The sequence below is a fragment of the Oryza sativa genome, chromosome 10, assembly GCF_034140825.1.
Source record: "Oryza sativa Japonica Group chromosome 10, ASM3414082v1".
NCBI classification, from domain to species: domain Eukaryota; kingdom Viridiplantae; phylum Streptophyta; class Magnoliopsida; order Poales; family Poaceae; genus Oryza; species Oryza sativa.
This window is the reverse complement of record NC_089044.1, coordinates 8938132-8959204: the sequence shown is the minus strand read 5'-3', so window position 1 is coordinate 8959204 and position 21073 is coordinate 8938132.

Below are 21073 nucleotides of genomic sequence, written 5' to 3'. Positions count from 1 at the left end.
AGAAATTAACTTAGGACTATATACACGCGCGGAGGAATACCCTGAGCTGTCACTATCAGCGGCCCACCTCGCTTCCGCAGCATACAACCCCAAATACAACCCCAAATAATGATATCCAGTAATCTAAACACCACGCTTAAACTACCAAATACTACTCTAATATCATCGTCATGACATAGAGTCATCGTAAATACGATCATTATACCCACACCATTGCATCTCCCAGGTAAGCTAGCATCATAATAAATATAATTCGAACATATAGTAAAGCTGGTATTCATATACTCGGAAAATAATACAATACCAAAGTAGTATAAAGAAAAATAATCTAATAAAAGTACAAGTCTTACAAAAGAAGGAAAAGCTACTAGAGCCATACCCGAATTCTTCCAAAGACTCCGAGGACTGAAGATTCTATTATATTTCTATTCCACTATACTCTAGAGACTATACTAAACTTGAGAGATGTATGAAGCTTCTTGCTTGATGTGTGTCTTGAAATGGAGAGAGTGAGGGGTTTATATAGGCTAGTAATGACGGTTGGAAAGGTCAGTAATACCCACCAACCGTCATTGGGAATCAATCCCACCCGTCCAGCCAAACGCTGCATCCATCGGCGCTGCGGCTGGTTCAGCTAAACCTTGGGTTGGCCCAACCGGCCCAGTTCCTGGCAGGCGGCCTCCTCTCCTATTGCTCACTCCAGATTTGTGAATTTTGGCCCAATTGATCGTGTCATTTCTGAGTTCTTGGCCCATCTTTCCACAAGTCTGATTCTCGACATCGTCCAATTGATTGATCGTCTGTTTTGATGTTGATTCTCCTCCATTTTATGTTTATTGCCTGCAAAAGGTTAGTAATCCTAGTGCTAGTGGAATATTTATTATTCTAACACAAATATGCATTGCAAGCATAACTAGTTCTCCTTTATTTTGGTAGTATTGACGGGCGAAACTGATCGCTAATGATCGTCAACACCATCTAGTAGGAGCGAAACCATCGGAAAAACTGCTTTTACCATTAGAATTTTTTTCCTTTGGGTGGACGATCGGTAATAGCTGAAAAAATCGCCACGGAAAAAATTCAATTTTCTTGTTGGTTTCCATACAGAAAAAACATTTCTGTTGGTTTATTCCTGTGAATGGAGTCCGACGGACAACCGTCATAGAAAACATATTGATACCATTAGCAAAATTGTGTTCCAAGCCCAAAAAAGATATATAAAACTAAAATGCAATCCAATATTGAGTATGGATTATTAAACAGAACTTCCTCAACAGGTTATGCAAATGAACTTGGTTATTTACTACTATATACTCCAATTCATCAATTTAAGCAAATTTTCAGCCATCAACATTCAGTACAAATGCATTCTCATTTGAAACATAGAATATTAAAGTTCTGTATGACCAATTCAAAAGGAATCTTTGATAGCCACTGTAAGTTATCGGAGTACTTGTGTATTTATTACAGATTTGACTCACGCGAGTGAGATGTTTTTCACCGGAATGAAATAGTTCAAAAAACACTATACCATGAGTTTTGGACATATTAGAGTGGATTTGATGTGTTCGTTTTGAAAAATCTCTCCGTAACAATTTTCCCAGCAACAAGCCAGCAATAATCGAGCTTTATTTCTCCTTTGTTCAGCCTGAGTAGAAAAGAAGAAAGAATTAAGTCTAACTGCTTGAGTTTTCATCATCCAGTAGAAATTTAACACAATCTATGGCGAAGGTGATCCATCTTGTAGCTATCTCTTGGATCGTATAGCGATCTCAGACGCTCAACTTAAATGCTTGCATTGGTGATTTCCGGGATTGTATTACATCATTCGTTGAAATGCCAGATGAAGTCCCAAAGAGGTTCGCTAGGTTTTGTCTGAGAGTGTGTAGATCGTCCTCGACTGCGTGTCGTTTGTATGTGCCTTAGAAATTCATGACGAATTGTTGCCAAAGATCTGCCCAGGATGAGATTGATGATGGAGCAAGATGAATGAGCCATGACCGAGCAGATCCCTTTAACGCTATCGGCAAATAATTCGTCAATGCATTGTCGTCTGCGCTGGCGGTGTATAGGACAGTAGAGTAGACGCATAGAAATTCCTCAGGATCAGTGCTTCCTCCGTATTTGTCCAATGGTACGGGATGGAATTTTGAGGGCCTGTTGACTTCTCGAAGAGCGGGTCTAAATATCCTGCATCCGCCGCTGGGTATGAGTGGGGGTCGGTGACCGCGAGGTCGTCACGAACCTCCCCTAGACGATGAAGATGGATCGCTATCGTTAGGTGTGCGATCTCAATATCGTATGTCATGGACTTGATCTCGCCTTGGAGCTGGAGATCGTGAACCGCTTCGCCGACTGTCTTCATGATGATTGCGCTGACCTCCTCCGTTCTTGTCCTGCTAACGCTGTTGATCTTAAAGATTTCGAATTTGGTCTTGGTTTTGGTTCTCGTGTAGACGATTGCCTTGGCGATTCCGATCGCGATGTTGTCGATGGCCATTGTTCCGTTGGTCTTGTCAATTATGCCTTCGGCTGTTCAGATGCTCGCGAAGATCGTGGGCAACTCATCGGGGCGACATGTTGGGCAAGACGTTGTGGTGAGGCATTCTCGCCGTTTTTGTTTTGCGCAGCGGGGAGGATCATCGATGACTTCCTGATTACGAGGAGGGATCTCGTGGTCATGTGTTCTTGCAGCTGTGTGTTGATGGTTGTTATAAACCAATTGCGACCGTCTATATAACCGAAATAAAGGAGAACTAGCTATGCTTGCAATGCATGTTTGTTATAGAATAATCTATCTCCACTTTTACTTGGACTTTACTTGTTTGCAGATATTGCTACACAAATGGAAATTCATCAAGAGGTAGACTTATGCGTGTATGGGCCTCTAAACCCATTAAAATATTATCAAATGGGCCCAAACACTACACTACTAGCTAGACCGAGGAATCAACGAGAAGCACATTGACCTAGTTTTGGGCCAGTTTGTCACACCCCGAAGTTTTCCTCCCAAGCCAAAATTGTAATTTATAAATGACCCTAAGAAAATACCGGTGCAAATCAGGAGAAAACCCTAAGAAAGTAATGCAAATAATAATCGGATTTGACATGTGGAATTTTTTCTTGAGTTCTACATGTCGAAATTCATTAACAGGATTTTTAGTGGAATTTTCAGAGGGACCCACGGCGCCGGCCGGTGCGAGCCTGGGTGCGCCCGGTCCACCGTGGGCCGTGGGGCTGCCACGTGGGCCCCACCCCCGTGGACCCGGTCCGCGCGCCCCTCCCCTCGGCTGATGCAATAAACCCGATTTTAAATTAAAATTTAAATGAAGAAATTCGCAAATATCCATTTAAAGAGCATATAAACTTCAAATGGCCATAACTTGGCCATTTGAACTCGGAATTGGACCGTTCAAGTCTCTAATTTTTCCTTAAGAAGTCAAGAACCCATTTTTGTGCTTTGTTTCTGCTTGTTATATGGAGTTTAGTAGAGTAAAAGCCGTTTCGTTTCCGTTGGTCGTGTAGACGCTGCAGCTTCGGAAGATCCGCTCTTCGTGGAAGTTGAAGCCGACGTTTGGGAAAGCGAGCAAGGCAAGTCACATCATCTTTGAACATATTGAATCCCAGTTTGTAAAATTATGTTGTTTCAAATTATTGCATTATCGCTTTATTTAAATTCCCGCGTTATCACTGTTTTATTTAGCCATGCCTATTTATCTTTGTTATGACCTTATTATTATTGCTATTGTTATTATTTCCTTGTTCACCCTAGAATAAACAAAACCCCAACTAGTGGACACTCTACTCACGGGATCACTAGTATGATTTTAGGTAGATGCTTCGCTTTTAATTAGGTAACATTAGGTGGTTTTACAACTCTAGACTTTGGGATGTTCTCATCACCTGGACACACTGGAATTGTTGGATTATTGTGGAATTGGATTCACACCTCCCCCTCTATTCAAAATCCCCAAAATGGTTTTAGGCTGGGCTCGGGGTGCATGGTTTTGATAGTAGCACCTCGGCCATATAAGGACCGGTCTTCGGGCCTCTGTTGCAAAGCACTACCGTACTTCCACATGTCTAGTGGGTAAGGCTTAGTTTGTGGCTCAGTCTGGTTATAAACAAAAGTACACGGATGGAGATGGACGAAGTCGGGGGTCGATGGACATCTCTAGGGCAAATGAAGGCTACACGAGCTGCGGCCCGGTAGTCGAGATGTCATGGCACAGGGCCGGTGTCCTGCTGCTAGGGGCTCAGTCCTGCCTGCCTGTCCCGGGTGTCCCGGCCGTAGGTGGGATTGGGTCGGTACTCTTGTCTATGGCTAGGATGGGTTGGAAACTATGTCACGTCTTCCGTCTGTATACCGTGGTGGTATGTGGCACGTGGTTGCACGTGAGGAAGATGTGTCTTGTGGGTAAAGATGTACACCTCTGATCAGAGTATAACCTATTCGAATAGCCGCGCCCTCGGTTATGGGCAAGCCGAGCAATGTACCCAAGTAAGTGTTTTAATTCTTAAAACCTGCTTAACAACTAAAATATGGAATGGTTGGCCTGGGTTGGCTTGGGACGAGCTGGGACCCAGGGTCGGGTTGCCAGTTCGGTCTGAATCATCGTAGGCCTTGGGTTAAGGCAGGTTCGTGTGGGTTCATGGCCTTGATAAATAATATTGTTTAGTTCTAGAATCGTGTTTACAAAATAGCCCTGAGCAACTAAATATCTTTAAATGCTGTTTACTGCAACCCTAACCCTTTATATTATAACTCCTTTGTACTCCCTTGCATTTATTCTGCACTTGTGGGTGTGTCTTGTTGAGTACGGTGGTTGTACTCAGTCTTGCTCAATTTTTCCCAAACCCAGAAGAGGAGCCCCTTGAAGATGAAGGCTTTGGTGTCTAGCTCGTGCCTGCCGTCAAGTGCCTGTGGTCGTCGCCCTAGTCTTCCGCTGTTTCTCGTTTGTCTTTGTGTGTGCTGGGCCTTCGCTGCCCATGTAATAAATTAACTATTTACGCTTCCGCTTGTTAAACTCTGAATTGTATCAACTTTTGGTGTACCTTGCCCCTGGGACAAGGATTAATGCACGCACGTAAGGAACGCCCGTTGGGTCAGTTCCGGTCGTGACAGATTCCGGCAATGGTCCGCCACCACTTCCCGAGAATCCGACCCTTGCCCAAGTTATGGCACATCAGACTCAGATGATGGCAGCCATGATACAGCAGATGCAGCAGCAGCACCAGCAGATGCACCAGAGGATGATGCAGCACGTCGAACAGCAGCACCAGCAGTTTGGTCCCCCTCCCCCTCAGTCCAAGTTGCCAGAGTTTCTACGCGTCAGGCCACCCACCTTCTCCAGCACCACCAACCCCATGGAGGCGAATGACTGGCTCCATGCCATAGAGAAGAAGCTGAATCTCCTGCAGTGCAATGATCAGGAGAAAGTCGCTTTCGCCACACACCAGCTTCAGGGTCCCGCGTCAGCTTGGTGGGACAATCACATGGCCACCCGCCCACCAGGTACTGAAGTCACATGGGCAGAGTTCTGCCGTAGCTTAAGGAAGGCGCAGGTGCCAGACGGGGTCGTGGCACAAAAGAAGAGGGAATTCCGGGCACTCCATCAGGGCAACAGGACTGTGACACAGTACCTCCACGAGTTCAATCGCCTCGCGCGATATGCACCAGAGGATGTCCGCACCGACGCCGAGAAGCAGGAGAAGTTCATGGCGGGTCTGGATGATGAGCTGACCAACCAACTGATATCCGGGGACTACGCTGACTTTGAGAGGCTGGTTGACAAGGCAATCCGCCAGGAGGATCAACGCAACAAGATGGACAGGAAGAGGAAGGCCGCACAGTTCAGGGCACCTCAGGGAAGTCACCAGAGGCCGCGCTTCGCTCCTGGGCAGCAGGGTGGACCTACCACCATGATCGTTCGTCAGCACCGCCCGTTCAACCCTAGCAACTTTCCCCAGGGCGCCAGTGGCAGTCAGAACCACCATGGAGGTCAGTCCAACCGCGGTGCAGCTTCACGCCCACCAATGGCACCGGCACAGTCAGGCCAGCCCGCGCAAGCCAAGAAGGAGACTGGAGCAAAACCAGGGTCCTGCTTCAACTGTGGCAAGCTTGGCCACTTCGCTGACAAATGCCCGAAGCCTAGGCGTGCCGGGCCAAGGTTTATCCAGGCTCGTGTCAACCACGCATCTGCGGAGGAGGCACAAGCAGCACCAGAGGTCGTACTGGGTACGTTTCCTGTTAACTCAATCCCTGCAACAGTACTTTTTGATTCTGGTGCAACGCATTCTTTCATTTCAAAGAAATTTGTCGGGATGCATGGGTTAATAAGAGAGGAACTTAGCACACCAATGCGGGTTCATACCCCAGGGAATAGCTCCACTTCGGTTCAATTCAGCCCTTCTATAACAATAGAAATTCAAAGATCACCATTTCTAGCCAACCTCATTCTTCTCGAATCCAAAGACCTAGATGTCATTCTTGGGATGGATTGGCTGACCAAGTTTAAGGGGGTCATCGATTGTGCAAATCGCACAGTCACCTTGACCAACGAGAAGGGAGAAACCGTGGTGTACAAATCTCTAGTCTCGCCAAAGAAAGGGGTCTCTTTGAATCAGATTGAAGCGGAAATCCCAGTGGACACCGTAGAGAAGAACTCGAGAAAATTGGAAGATATACCCATAGTCTGCGAGTATCCAGAAGTGTTCCCCGAAGACCTCACTACCATGCCACCCAAGAGAGAGATTGAATTCCGGATTGACTTGGCACCGGGAACTGCTCCAATCTATAAGAGACCGTACAGGATGGCGGCCAACGAACTAGCAGAGGTCAAGAAGCAGGTTGATAAGCAGCTGCAGAAAGGGTACATTCGACCAAGTACTTCACCTTGGGGTGCTCCGGTCATTTTTGTGGAGAAAAAGGATAAGACGAAGAGGATGTGCGTTGATTACCGCGCACTCAACGAGGTCACAATCAAGAACAAATATCCTTTGCCGCGAATCGATGATTTGTTTGATCAACTGATGTAACATCCCGGCCTAGGGCTTAATAGGATTAATAGAATACTCATATCAACAAGTTGCAACTTCTTTTCCGGAAGCCAATCTCAAAAGAACTCCAGGGTTATGCGTGCTTGGCCTCACTAGAGCAATTTGGGATGGGTGACCGACCGGGAAATTCTTTCCGGGTGCACACGAGTGAGGACAAAGTGTGCAGAAAAGATATGTGTTGGTCTGTGAGGGCAGTTTATGACCTATGAAAGCTATCAGATGTAAGCGGGCCCGGCCTGGGGGAAGGCGGGACGTTACAAAATGGTATCAGAGCCAACTCTCGCGGTTTCACGGGCGCGTGTGTCGCAGTTGCGCAGGCATGGTGCGCATGGCTGGTGTAGACCGGGAGTGGTTACACAGCATGGCACATGCGCTGGCACTGGACATATGGACGTGGCCAAGAGAGGACGTTCCTGGCCTAGGGTTGATCGACGGGGCGTCGATCTCTCTTAAGGGGGTGAGGGTGTAACATCCCGGCCTAGGGCTTAATAGGATTAATAGAATACTCATATCAACAAGTTGCAACTTCTTTTCCGGAAGCCAATCTCAAAAGAACTCCAGGGTTAAGCGTGCTTGGCCTAGAGCAATTTGGGATGGGTGACCGACCGGGAAATTCTTTCCGGGTGCACACGAGTGAGGACAAAGTGTGCAGAAAAGATATGTGTTGGTCTGTGAGGGCAGTCTATGACCTATGAAAGCTATCAGATGTAAGCGGGCCCGGCCTGGTGGGAAGGCGGGACGTTACAACTGAAAGGAGCTAAAGTGTTTTCTAAGATAGACCTGCGATCAGGCTACCACCAGTTGAGAATTCGGGAAGAGGAAATTCCAAATTCTTTCCGGGTGCACACGAGTGAGGACAAAGTGTGCAGAAAAGATATGTGTTGGTCTGTGAGGGCAGTCTATGACCTATGAAAGCTATCAGATGTAAGCGGGCCCGGCCTGGTGGGAAGGCGGGACGTTACAACTGAAAGGAGCTAAAGTGTTTTCTAAGATAGACCTGCGATCAGGCTACCACCAGTTGAGAATTCGGGAAGAGGATATTCCGAAGACGGCCTTCACCACTCGGTACGGGCTATATGAGTGCACGGTTATGTCTTTCGGACTTACCAACGCACCCGCATTCTTCATGAATCTGATGAACAAAGTGTTCATGGAATTTCTGGACAAGTTTGTTGTGGTGTTCATCGACGACATTCTTATCTATTCAAAGTCCGAAGAAGAACATGAACAACATCTCCGTCTGGTACTCGAGAAGTTGAGGGAGCACCAGCTATACGCCAAGTTCAGCAAGTGTGACTTCTGGTTGACGGAAGTCAAATTTCTGGGCCATGTCATTACAGCTCAGGGTGTGGCAGTCGACCCATCGAACGTGGAGTCAGTTACCAAATGGACCCCACCGAAGACCGTGTCGCAGATTCGAAGTTTTCTTGGACTTGCAGGTTATTACCGTCGATTCATCGAAAATTTCTCCAGAATCGCCCGACCCATGACTCAGTTGCTTAAGAAGGATGAGAAGTTTAAATGGACAGCCGAGTGCGATAAGAGCTTCGAGGAGCTCAAGAAGAAATTAGTATCCGCACCAGTTTTGATTCTGCCCGACCCGATGAAAGACTTCCAAGTCTATTGTGATGCATCCCGTCACGGACTTGGATGTGTCCTAATGCAAGAGGACAGAGTGGTTGCGTATGCCTCGCGGCAGTTGCGTCCACACGAAGGGAATTATCCAACTCATGACTTGGAATTGGCAGCAGTGGTTCATGCTTTGAAGATCTGGAGGCACTATCTGATTGGCAACCGCTGCGAAGTATATACGGACCATAAGAGTCTGAAATACATCTTCACCCAACCGGACCTAAATCTCCGACAACGAAGATGGTTGGAACTAATCAAAGACTATGACATGAGTATTCACTACCACCCGGGTAAAGCCAATGTGGTGGCAGACGCTTTAAGCCGGAAAAGTTACTGCACTGCCCTATGCATCGAGGGCATGTGTGAGGAATTGCGGCAGGAGTTTGAGCATCTCAACGTGGGAATTGTTGAACTCGGGTTCGTAGCCGCTCTGGAGGCACGGCCTACGCTCGTGGATCAAGTCAGAGCAGCTCAAGCAAATGATTCTGAAATAGCAGAGCTGAAAAAGAACATGAGAGTCGGAAAAGCCCGGGATTTCCACGAAGATGAGCATGGCACAATCTGGTTGGGAGAAAGATTGTGTGTACCTGACGACAAGGAACTGAAGGATCTGATACTCACCGAGGCTCATCAGACCCAGTACTCCATTCACCCAGGCAGCACTAAAATGTATCAAGACCTCAAAGAAAAGTTTTGGTGGGTCAGCATGAGGAGAGAAATAGCTGAATTCGTCGCACTCTGCGATGTTTGCCAACGAGTGAAGGCAGAGCACCAAAGACCAGCAGGTTTACTCCAACCTCTTCAAATCCCGGAATGGAAATGGGAGGAGATTGGAATGGACTTTATAACAGGACTGCCCCGGACATCATCGGGTCACGATTTGATCTGGGTAGTCGTGGATCGACTCACTAAGGTTGCTCACTTCATACCAGTACATACCACATATACGGGCAAAAGGTTGGCGGAGCTTTACCTTTCGAGAATCATGTGCCTACATGGAGTACCCAAAAAGATTGTATCTGACCGAGGGAGTCAGTTCACCTCAAAATTCTGGCAGAAGCTACAGGAAGAACTGGGGACCCGTTTAAATTTCAGCACGGCCTATCACCCGCAAACTGATGGTCAGACCGAGCGAGTCAATCAAATCTTGGAAGATATGTTGAGAGCTTGTGCTCTTGATTTTGGTGGAGCTTGGGACAAAAGCTTGCCATATGCGGAATTCTCGTACAACAACAGCTACCAGGCCAGTCTACAGATGGCACCGTTTGAAGCTTTATACGGCCGGAAGTGCCGCACACCTCTCTTCTGGGATCAGACAGGCGAACGTCAACTGTTCGGAACAGAAGTATTAGCGGAAGCAGAAGAGAAAGTCAGAATCATCAGGGAAAGATTGAGGATTGCTCAGTCTCGACAGAAGAGCTACGCGGATAACCGTCGAAGGGAGCTCACTTTTGAGGCAGGAGATTACGTGTATCTTCGTGTCACTCCGCTCCGGGGAGTACACCGGTTTCAGACGAAAGGCAAGTTGGCACCACGCTTCGTGGGACCATACAAAATCTTGGAACGAAGGGGAGAAGTTGCTTATCAGTTAGAACTTCCATCCAATATGATCGGCATCCATGACGTGTTCCATGTGTCCCAATTAAAGAAGTGCTTAAGGGTACCTGAAGAACAGGCTGATTCGAAGCACATTGATATCCAGGAGGACCTAACATATGTGGAGAAGCCGGTTCGTATACTTGATACCAGCGAAAGAAGAACTAGAAATAAGGTCACCAGGTTTTGCCGAGTTCAGTGGAGTCATCATTCAGAAGAGGAAGCAACCTGGGAAAGGGAAGATGAGTTGAAAGCCGCCCATCCGCACCTCTTCACCAGCTCCTCCGAATCTCGGGGCCGAGATTCCGTTTAAGGGGGGTAGGTTTGTCACACCCCGAAGTTTTCCTCCCAAGCCAAAATTGTAATTTATAAATGACCCTAAGAAAATACCGGTGCAAATCAGGAGAAAACCCTAAGAAAGTAATGCAAATAATAATCGGATTTGACATGTGGAATTTTTTCTTGAGTTCTACATGTCGAAATTCATTAACAGGATTTTTAGTGGAATTTTCAGAGCTCTAGAAATAATTTTAACCAGTTAAAATTGAGCAAGCAATATTGTAATTCCAGGGAAAATCCTTTTTCCTTTTTCTTTTTCTTTTCCCTCCCTTTTTCCTCCTTTTTTCGAATGGGCCGCCGGCCCATTCTCCCCTTTCCTTCCCCCTCCCCCTTGCTGGGCCGGCCGCAGGCCGAGGCCCAGCCAGGCCGCCCGCCTCCCACCTCTCCCGGGGTCGCCGACAGGTGGGGCCCACCTGTCGGGTCTTTCCCCTTCCTCCGGCCGACGCCGCGCCCGCAACCGCCGCACCCGAAACCGCCGCCGCGTCCACGTCTCCGCCTCCTCCGGGCCACGTCGGCCACGCCCGCGCGTGCGCCGCGTCTCCCGCGCCCACTCTCCTCTCTCTCCCGCTCGCGCCCGCGCCCGAGATGGCCGGGATTCGATTTTCGAATCCCGCCTCTCTCTCTTCCCCCACTCCCCCACGTCGGCCGGCGATTCCCGCCTCTCCCGGCCACGTCCGGTCCTCTCTCCCCCTATTTAAGCATCGCCGTCGTCCCCTCTCACTTTTTCCCCATTCCGCCGTACTCTCTCGAGCCTCCCATCGCTCTCGCGCCGTGCGCCCATCCGCAGCCGCCGTTTCCGCTACTCCAGCCGCCGCTAGCCGCCGTTAGGGTCGCCGCCAGGCCGCGCCATCGCCGCCGTCGGGTTCGCGTGGCCGAGATCCACCCCGTCCACCTCTCCTCCGTCGAGGTTCGTCGCCGGAGCCCTCGTTCCCTCGCACTCGGGTGAGCACCACCTCTACCGCCGCCTTCGGCCATGGCTTCCGGTCGCCGTGGCTCATCTCCCTCTCTCTAATCCCTCTCTCCTCCTTCCTTAGGGCACCCCGAAGCTCGTCCGCTCGCCGACATCGTCCTCCCGTGGCTTGCCGTCGCCGTTCGCCATCGTCTTCCTCCGCGCCGGCCACCCTCGGTGAGGCATCCCCTCCCCTCTTTTCCCCTTCCTCTCCTCTTAGTGCCGCGCCGCCGCTTCAAGTCGCGCGCTGTCGCCTTCGACCGCCGCCGCCTCGCGTGCCGCCGGTCGCTGCCGTCGTCGGTCGCATGCGTCGCCGGCAACGCGTTCGCGCGCGCGTCGTCGCCGTCGCCGCGGTCGGTCGGCCGGCCTTGAGCCAAGCCGAGCCGCGTGCCGCCGCCCTTTCTTTCCCTCTCCCGGGTCGCTGACCAGTGGGCCCCGCATGTCGGCGCCGCTCCTCCCCGGTCCGTGGACCCGATCCGCCGTGGACCGCCCTCTCCCGGGTCGCTGACCGGTGGGCCCCGCATGTCGGCGCCGCACTCCCTCCGTGCTGACGTCAGCCCTGGAATATATTGCGCAATAAATAGTTTAAGGTTTTTCTTGTATAGTAATAAACACAGTGAATCTTCTAAAAATGATAACTAATTCATCCGAGCTCCGTTTAATCCCATTCAAGTCTCAGTAAATCAAAAAAAATGTGTAGAATCCATTAAAAATGGTTTTGTTCCCTGTTTCAGTAGTCTTATAGCCTGTTTGCAATGTTTGCTTTGTATGTCGCTAGATTCCGTTTCCTCCGACGCTCCGGTGTACTTCGAGATAGTCGCCGAGGTTCCTCCAGCAGCAGAGCAAGGCAAGTCATGCTTGTCACTTGAACATGTTGATCCTATATTGCAAATGCTCTATTGTTTTCTTTCAAACATTGCATTGTTTTATAATCTTACTATGGGTTGTTTACCTATTGTTACAGCCATGCTATTTTGATACCATGCTCCTTTGTTAGCTTGGGTTATAACATGATTAGAGTTAGGACTAGGGATTGCTTAGCCATGCCTAGTTCAACTAGTTCACATTGGAGAAAACCCTATTAATGTTTAGACTGTTGGTTCTAATGGTTTGTTGGATTAGTGACACCGCTTTGGTGTTGGTTAATTAAAATAAATCATGGTGGGCTGTGGGTGCATGGTTTTGCTGGTCGCACCCATGGCAGTTAAGGACCGGTTCGCGGGATGCCCTGGAAGAATTTATCGTACTTACCACAAGCCAGCGTGGGCAACGGCTGGGCTTGTAGTGTAGCTTTCCTCTAGTCGACGCATCCAGGCAAGGGTGGGCGTGATGGAGCGGGGCGGGCCCTGCGACGGCCTCTGTCGCTTCCGGATTCACCTAGGCACGAGAGGGGACTGCCCGTTGCCCGCTGGGGACGGGGGTGAAACCTGAGGTGTGGTGTGTTTGGCTAGAGGGGGTTATGCAAAGGGTCCTGTCACGGCCTCTTTCCGATATGTCGTGGTGGCATGTCGGCGCACGGAAACGTGTTGTGGGGCTGTGTCTTGTGGGTACAGTTGTACACCTCTGATCAGAGTAAAACTATTCGAATAGCCGTGCCCGCGGTTATGGGCGGTCAACCAGATTCACCGTGATTAGTCTCACCCTAGTGTAATCTTTGAATTTGGATAGTTTAGGTGGATGGTTGGGCCTGTCGCAACGTGGGTTAGCGTTGGACAGTGGATAGTTGTTATTAATTAATTATTACAACTGCTTTTTTTTTTCAACTTCTGTTTATAAATGCTCACTTTATGCAAATGAACCACGCTAGCTCTTCATTGTTAATTCCCTGCATCATACCCCTATTCCGGTATGACTTGCTGAGTACAGTGGGTAGTACTCAGTCTTGCTCTATTTTTCCCCAATCCCAGAGGATGGGTTTGTGTCAGATGAAGGTTTCCCCGAGGAGTAGGCTTCGTCCGGGCCGTCGAGGATGCCTGTGGAGTGGTGTTCCCGCTGCAGTTCTAGTCAAGGCTTAGCTCCTGTTGTTTTTCTTTTCTTCCGCTGCATTTTTGTAAGACTTTTATGATGTTTGTAAGACGTGGATCTGAATGTCAACATTGTCGTTTGTGTACCCCGGCTGGTCCTGGACGGGGATTTTAATGCACATTCTGCTTGGAATTCTATTCGGGAATTTCTGGGCGTGACACAGTTGGGCCAGGCTAGGGTTCTGACGAACCTCCCTGAGCATCGTTGATCTCCCTCTTTGGCTTGGATGTCCAGGATGCACTCTCATTGACGGTTGGAGGGTGTTTCCGGCATTTACAACCGTCATAACCATCATTGAGAGGCTATATAAAGGGGTCACCTCACTCTCTCCCACACACACTCCAAGAAGAAGATCAAGCTCTCTCCAAAGTTTAGATTACTGTTCTAGTTCTAGTGGAGTAGAATTAGAATAGTTTTCTTAGTCCTCGAGTCTTCAGGAGATTTCGGATATGGCTCTAGTAGCTCTTCTCTCTTTTGTAAGACTTATAGAATTAATGAAATATTCTTCTTTATTTAGCTTCGGTCTTTTACTTAATTCATATTATCTAAGTACCAACTTTACTTTATACTTGTCTCGATGTAATTGTGTAGCTAGCTTACCAGAGATATGTGTTGGCGTGGGTTTAATGTTCACGCAGATGATTGCTCAATGTCTTTCTAGGGGATATAGAGCAATATTTAATAATGTAAGCGTGATGCTTGGATTATTAAGTATCATTATTTGAGGTTATATACTGCGGAACAGTAAAGGTGGGCCGCTAATGGTGACAGCTCAGTATGGGTATTCCTCTATGTTAGGATAGAGTCCTAAGACACTTTCCTGGTATGGACACTCCTCTATATGCATTTCCGGTTGCATGGCTGTGACGGATTGTCGTAACAAACTCGACAAACAGGGGTGGTCTCTTGAACCAACAAGGGGGCATAGTTAGGGGGTAATTGCTACATGATTGTATACTAGTGAGTGTAAACTAAAGATAATTGTATATTGGAAGTATATGAATGATTTCTTTTCTTATTCTTTCTCTACTTAGCCTAGAATTTATTTAGTGAGAGTAACCTGATTCTTCCTCGTGTCACCTACCCCTTTTGAATTAATTAACCCCATACATAGACTTTGATATATGCAAGTAATATATGAAATTATTAGCATAGTTCTCTCTTATCATATTTTTCCTTGGGATTAAATAAATACGATACCTTGGAATACTTCTGGGTGGAAAGCTACATTGGAATATCCGTGCGCTTGCGGACTATATCTGTAACCATAATATACCAAGAATATTTCTGCACCATTGCTGGGAATTATATTTCTAGTAATGTCGTTAAGAAATATCAAGATTGTGGCGAAGGCAGAGTTATGGTTGGCAATTGTATATTCCATCTAGCACAACCACACGTCAGCCTCTGGGTAAGTAACTTGATCAAATGGAGCATTTCGAAGTAATGAGTTGACGACTGTCATGTGCTCTGCAGGTATGCGTACGGAATCGATTTGCACTGGAGCTACATCTTGGGGGTTCAACTTCGCCATCCTCCAATGATCTCTGCAGTGTACGGTCATGTGCACCTCAGTCTTCGATCTCCTCGTCGATTACGTTCATGTCATGTGGTGTGTTTGATCCTGTTAACAACGGAATTTCACATCCGATTCAAAGAAGAAGATACAAGATCTAAGTGGATTTGGTATGAAATCAAATTGGAATTAGAGTCGGACTGCGCATCGGCTGAGTATCGTATCGGCTGAAGGCAGAGCAGAGGCTTGACTTAGTGATAAACCCTGAGCTCCACTAGAGACACTCAACCCTGAGTAGATCAACCTTATTTCTACAAGCAAATCGAAGAAACAAACAAGAACAAGATAAAAGCAATCTGAATTGCAGAAAGGAATTGAATACAAATGATAAGTTGGGGTTTCGTAACGAGCAAACCGGCGATCTAACCGATCACAGGATTATACAGCAAAGTAGTGAGGCTAAACTTTAATCTAAACAAAACCCAAGAAACCCTAAAGGGGTACCTAGCTATTTAAGTATGTGGGAGGATGACCTAGGGGTCCCTAGGGTCATGCTCCACCTGGTTGGAGCGCACCCCACATGGGCCCTACTTGGGCTGGGGTCCCAAATGAAGTTACAAGCCCATAGGCCCATTATAGGAGACTCAACACCTTGTTTTTGTGATCGCGGTCAAACTAGATCGAATTCGGAGATGAGGCTGGATCACTTGGAAAGATAACTCTGAGAGCTTTCCATCAAGTACTCACGGGCTGAAAACGGAGCTCGTATCTTAGATTTGGTGGCCGTTTGAATTCAGCAATGTCGTAGGTGGCCGAATCAGATTCCATCACTCGGTGAACTTGATCTTGATGTGAGTGACGGTTGTATAAATAGTAGTCATAGTCACATCATCCTCCCCTTCTTCATAGATAACCGTCCTCGGATTTTCCATGTGGTGCTCGCTGCATAGTGCATGGTCTTGCGCGTAGAATTGTCTACAAGAAAACAAAAGCAACAATCTTTCGGCATGTAATATCATTAGCTCTTTAGCAAATAGTATCAATCTCCAATGAAACAATTGTACCTGATTATGAGGTAACACAACAAAAAATGTAGGCACTGCATATGTAAGGCCCTTTAGTAGCTCATGTTGCACCCCTTTCTCACATGTCAAGTAATCACATGGTACATTTTTAATGGAGTATGGTAGCAGCATTGAGGGATTTGGTCGCTCCCCTTCTTCAAAACCATCCTATTTCTTTACATCAAAACAAGAAAAACTTGAGATAACATGATAAGCAATAATATGTCTCTCTAGCTTGCAATTTTTATCCACAACAACATCTGTAAACTCTATGCACCAAATATATTCCTCTATCATTATATTAACCAAAGATATGAAAATTAGCATTAGTTGGATAGATATGGCAAATTAGACTTAGCAAATAATTTCTCCTTCAAATTATCGAGCTCACAAAATCCATGAAACAATACATAGCCCAAAGTTTTTAAAGAAGATAGCAATTCACGTTCCTCAACTTCATTAGCAATTTGAACAACATGCTCATTCACTATAAATAGCATGTTCATTCAGTAGTTGTGGCATTAATATAACTGAAGAATTATCACACAACTCTTTTTTATCGCAAGGAATAGCAAGTGTGTAGCTAATGGTGGACATGTGTAGCTCGGCTTGAGAATACTCACCTTCATTTATCTCAGCACCATTTAATTTACCTTGCAAACTTTCTTCAAACATCGCAGGTGCTTCATACTCCTCCGCTTTCTTCTCAAGAACATTATTCTCTTCCTTTTGTTGAATGTTTTGAACTCCCTGCGAAACGTTTTGAACTCACAGGAGACACAAAAGATTGCTCCTCCCATGTTTGCACACCATCATTGCATAAGGATATAGGAGATTCAGAAACAGGAGATAAATCACATTGTTCATGCTTCCTTGCATTTGATTATGATCCGAGTCTAAATGCTATGAGCAAGCATGAATATGTGTCCAATATGATTATGTGTCATATTAGCAAGCATAACCTGAACTTCAGAATTAATACCATTGATAAACCTACGCATTGTGTTTTCATTACATTCTTTTAAAGCACTGTAGATGATACAAACTTTAAATTCTCAGATGTACACCTTAACATTTCTATCATCTTGTTTCAGATTTTCTAATTTCTCAATAATAGTACATTTGTAATAAGAACTTACAAAACTCTTTCCCATCATTGTTTTGCATTCATCCCAAGTTTTAGGTTTATTACTCACATAACTCCACCAAAATAATGCAGAAGAGGTCAACTTATTATTAGCAGCCTTAATCATTTGAGCATCAGAAAAATCTTGTCAAATTCATTGTCTATTGCTAGCTTCCAATCAATATAAGCAACAAAATCATACTTCTCGTCGCATAATGATAACTTAGATTCAACTCATGCAAACTTATAGTCAGGTACCTCATATGCACTTCATGGAGAAGTTGTCATATCTCATCTAAGGTGAAGAAGTCGATGATCTCTTATTCCCTTGCGCAATCCTGCGATGGTTAGTAGCAAACAACAAACATACACAAGAATATGCACGCTCCTATCAACTACTTGGTCGTGGTAGCTCAGATATCACACACTCAAGCTTTTAACCAAGCTCTTACAAAATCTTACCAATGCAAGCGGAATGGTGATGTACACTGACTCAACTAAGCACCCCAATGGAGGTTGGATGTATCGATGCCTTTACAAACACCTGTCGTATAGCTGCAAACAAATATGTGGTCTGATGTGGAGATCTGGGTAAGCTTAAATATGTAGCAAAGGAATAGAAAATGCTGAAATCAGAGAGTGCAATGTTCAATAATTGTGCTGGTTCTAGGCTAGAACGTAATAGAGACACGATCCTAGACACAAACTAGCAGTAGAAAAAACTCAAGCACACTATGATATATCAAATTCAGCTAAAAAAACAACTTATTTTCTCTCTTCTTTTTTTCTCTCTCTTTTTTCTTTCTTCTCTGTCTTTTCTTTTTTTTCTCGGTGCGTCTTTTTTTTTTGTTTTTTAAGCACCTTTCTGTCTTCTCTCTCTTTTTTTGCCTTTTTCTTTTCAAAAAACGACTCAAGCACCTCAATGCAAAATTGCAGGGACTCAAATGTAAATACAAAAATCACTAGGACTTAAATGTAAAAGTCCCAACCGAAATCAAAATTATACAAAAATGGAATGCTCTTGTCCCGTAGGTTTCGTTTTTGCAAACGGATCTCCAATCTGACACTTGCAAAATTTTCACCAAGGTGTTGAGCTACTCAAAGTATTGGAGGAAACAACAGTAGAGGGAGAGAAACGGTGGGGAGGTGGTACTGGCCACATGTTAAGTGCAGATGTGGTGCACAGGATAAGAGGGAAACTAATTCTAGCAGATTCAATCTATTATTTCTTCCCAAAACAAACCTGACTACTTCCAAAATCTGATTTGGTAATTCACCTTCCTCCTCTCGTGCACGACACAAGCACGGCAAGAAACACAGCCAAGTTGGCAAACCCTAGATGAAACTCACACTGCTGGAGAAAGCGTTTTTAACCCCGGTTCATAACCGGACTACGAATCCGGCTATCTTTAGTCCCGGGTGAAACAACCAGAGTTAAAGATCCATCTTTAGTCCCGATTGGTGTTACCAACCGGGACTAAAAATGAATGCATCTTTAGACTCAGGACTAAAGATTTGTTTTCTTTCTTTTATTATTTTTTGTTGTATGCATATTGATTTCATACCAAACTCAACAACAAACATCCACGTTCACAAAACCATTAGAAAAACTTCCACAAATTTATAGATCGAATGGACATACCCAGATTAACATCACAAATTTACCATTCCCATCACAAATTTATAGTTCTAAACATCACAAATCAATAAAAACTCACGGATCTAAACATCACAAATCGACAAAAAATCACAAAAAAAAAATTCCGAGCGGCCACTGCCCTCCCGCTCCGCCACCTGCACCAGAGCTGGCACCGCCGCCCCCCTCGCTGGCACCGGCCACAGCCACCGCTACGGAGCGAGCCGCCACTGTAGCCGCCGGGCTAGCGCAGGCCACTGGCCACCGCTGCCCCCACCTTGCTATACTATGTGTTGATTGCTAGTCCCGATTGGTGTTAACAACCGGGACTAAAAATGGTAAGGGGGCGGACGCTTTTTTAACCGGGACTAAAAATGATATTTATTCCCGGTTGGTAACACCAATCGGGACTAAAGATCATAAAATGGTGCTGGCTTTTTAACTGGGGTTAAATATCATTTTTAGTCCTGGTTTTTGGTCAAACCAGGACTAATGTGGTTTTTGGGCAACCCAACAAAGATGGTTTCTCCAGTAGTGTCAATAACTCCAAAACAGATTGACAGAAACTTCTGAAAACTAGAAAAATGGAACCCTAGCAGAAAGATGATTCCGTTTTCGTAGGTCTCGACGACAACAAAGACACGGCGACTGCGATGACAGTGGTACAAAACGTGTACATAACTCAAAACTCTAAACGAACTAGGCGCTAAGACCATCAACTCGATGCGACAATGCAACGCAAAACTCAACAAAGCAAAAACTGAAAGAACAATGCAACGGGCACAAAGAAGGCTAAGTAATGGATGCAAACTTTTATTGTATGGCTATTTTCTGCTTATGGGTAGATCAAAAATCACTGAGCAACAAAATCTCCTATACCAGTTGATAAAACCTGAGGTCCACTCGTGACACTCAAGGCTGTTGATGACCCAATCTTTCAGTGAGTTGATGATGACTACAATTTGGGAGAAACGTTGATGACCCGACTACAACCGTACTAGATGTTGTTGCATTGTGCCTTAGCAATCATTACTCCTCCCCGTGGGTTGTTGATTTTGCCGATGCAGATCAACATTATTCCTGCAAGCAAATCGAAGAAACAAGCAAGAACAAGATAAAAACAATCTGAATTGCAGATATGAATAGAATACAAATGATAAGTTGGGGTTCCGAAACGAGGAAACCGGCGATCTAACCGATCACAGGATCACACGGCAAAGTAGCGAGTCTAAACTTTAATTTAAACAAAATCCAAGAAACCCTGAAGGGGTACCTAGCTATGTAAGGAGGTGGGAGGATGACCAAGGGGTCCCTAGGGTCGTGCTCTACCTAGTTGGGGCACACCCCATATGGGCGGGGTCCCAAATGAAGTTACAAGCCCATACGCAACACTTTGTTTTTGTGATTGCGGCCAAACAAGATGTAATACGGAGATAAGACTGGTTCCCTTGGAAACAGGGCTTCCGAGAGCTTTCCATTAATTACTTACGGGCCAAAAATGGAGCTCGATACAGATTTGGCGGCCGTTTGAATTCAGCAATGTCACAGGTGGCCAAATCAGATTCCAGCACTTGGTCAACTTGATCTTGATGTGAGCAACGGTTTGGGCTTGGTTTGAGCATAAATTGTGATAAACGTTATTGCAAATTAGAGATAGACCTCGAATAAGGCAATTGCATGTATTAATTAGGATATTTAAGTTGGTTTATTTTAGATTTGTGTTGGTATTTCTTACGACCATAGATAAATCCGCAAGCGCACGGAATACCGCTATAGCACATCACCTTCGGGTGACCCAAAAAGGATATCGAACTCAGGGAATGTGTATAATCTACCTAAGGCTAAGACAATCCAAGGACAACAACTGTAGGTAGGCTAGGCTAGAGAGGACTTTCTATGTTTTTTAATTATCTACGCTAAGCAAAGGTAATTTCCTATCTGTTGCTTCGGGAACCGACCCCTACTTGTCTGCTAGCATGGTTCCGGCTATAGCTCTATGATGTATCCGAACGTGGAGGATTACTAGGACGGGATTTAGAGTTGTCACCACCTGCCACCTACCTCTGACAAATCCGTGGGATACACAACAAACAAATCCGAGCCGTCTAGGTGAAAGTAAATGGCGGGAAGC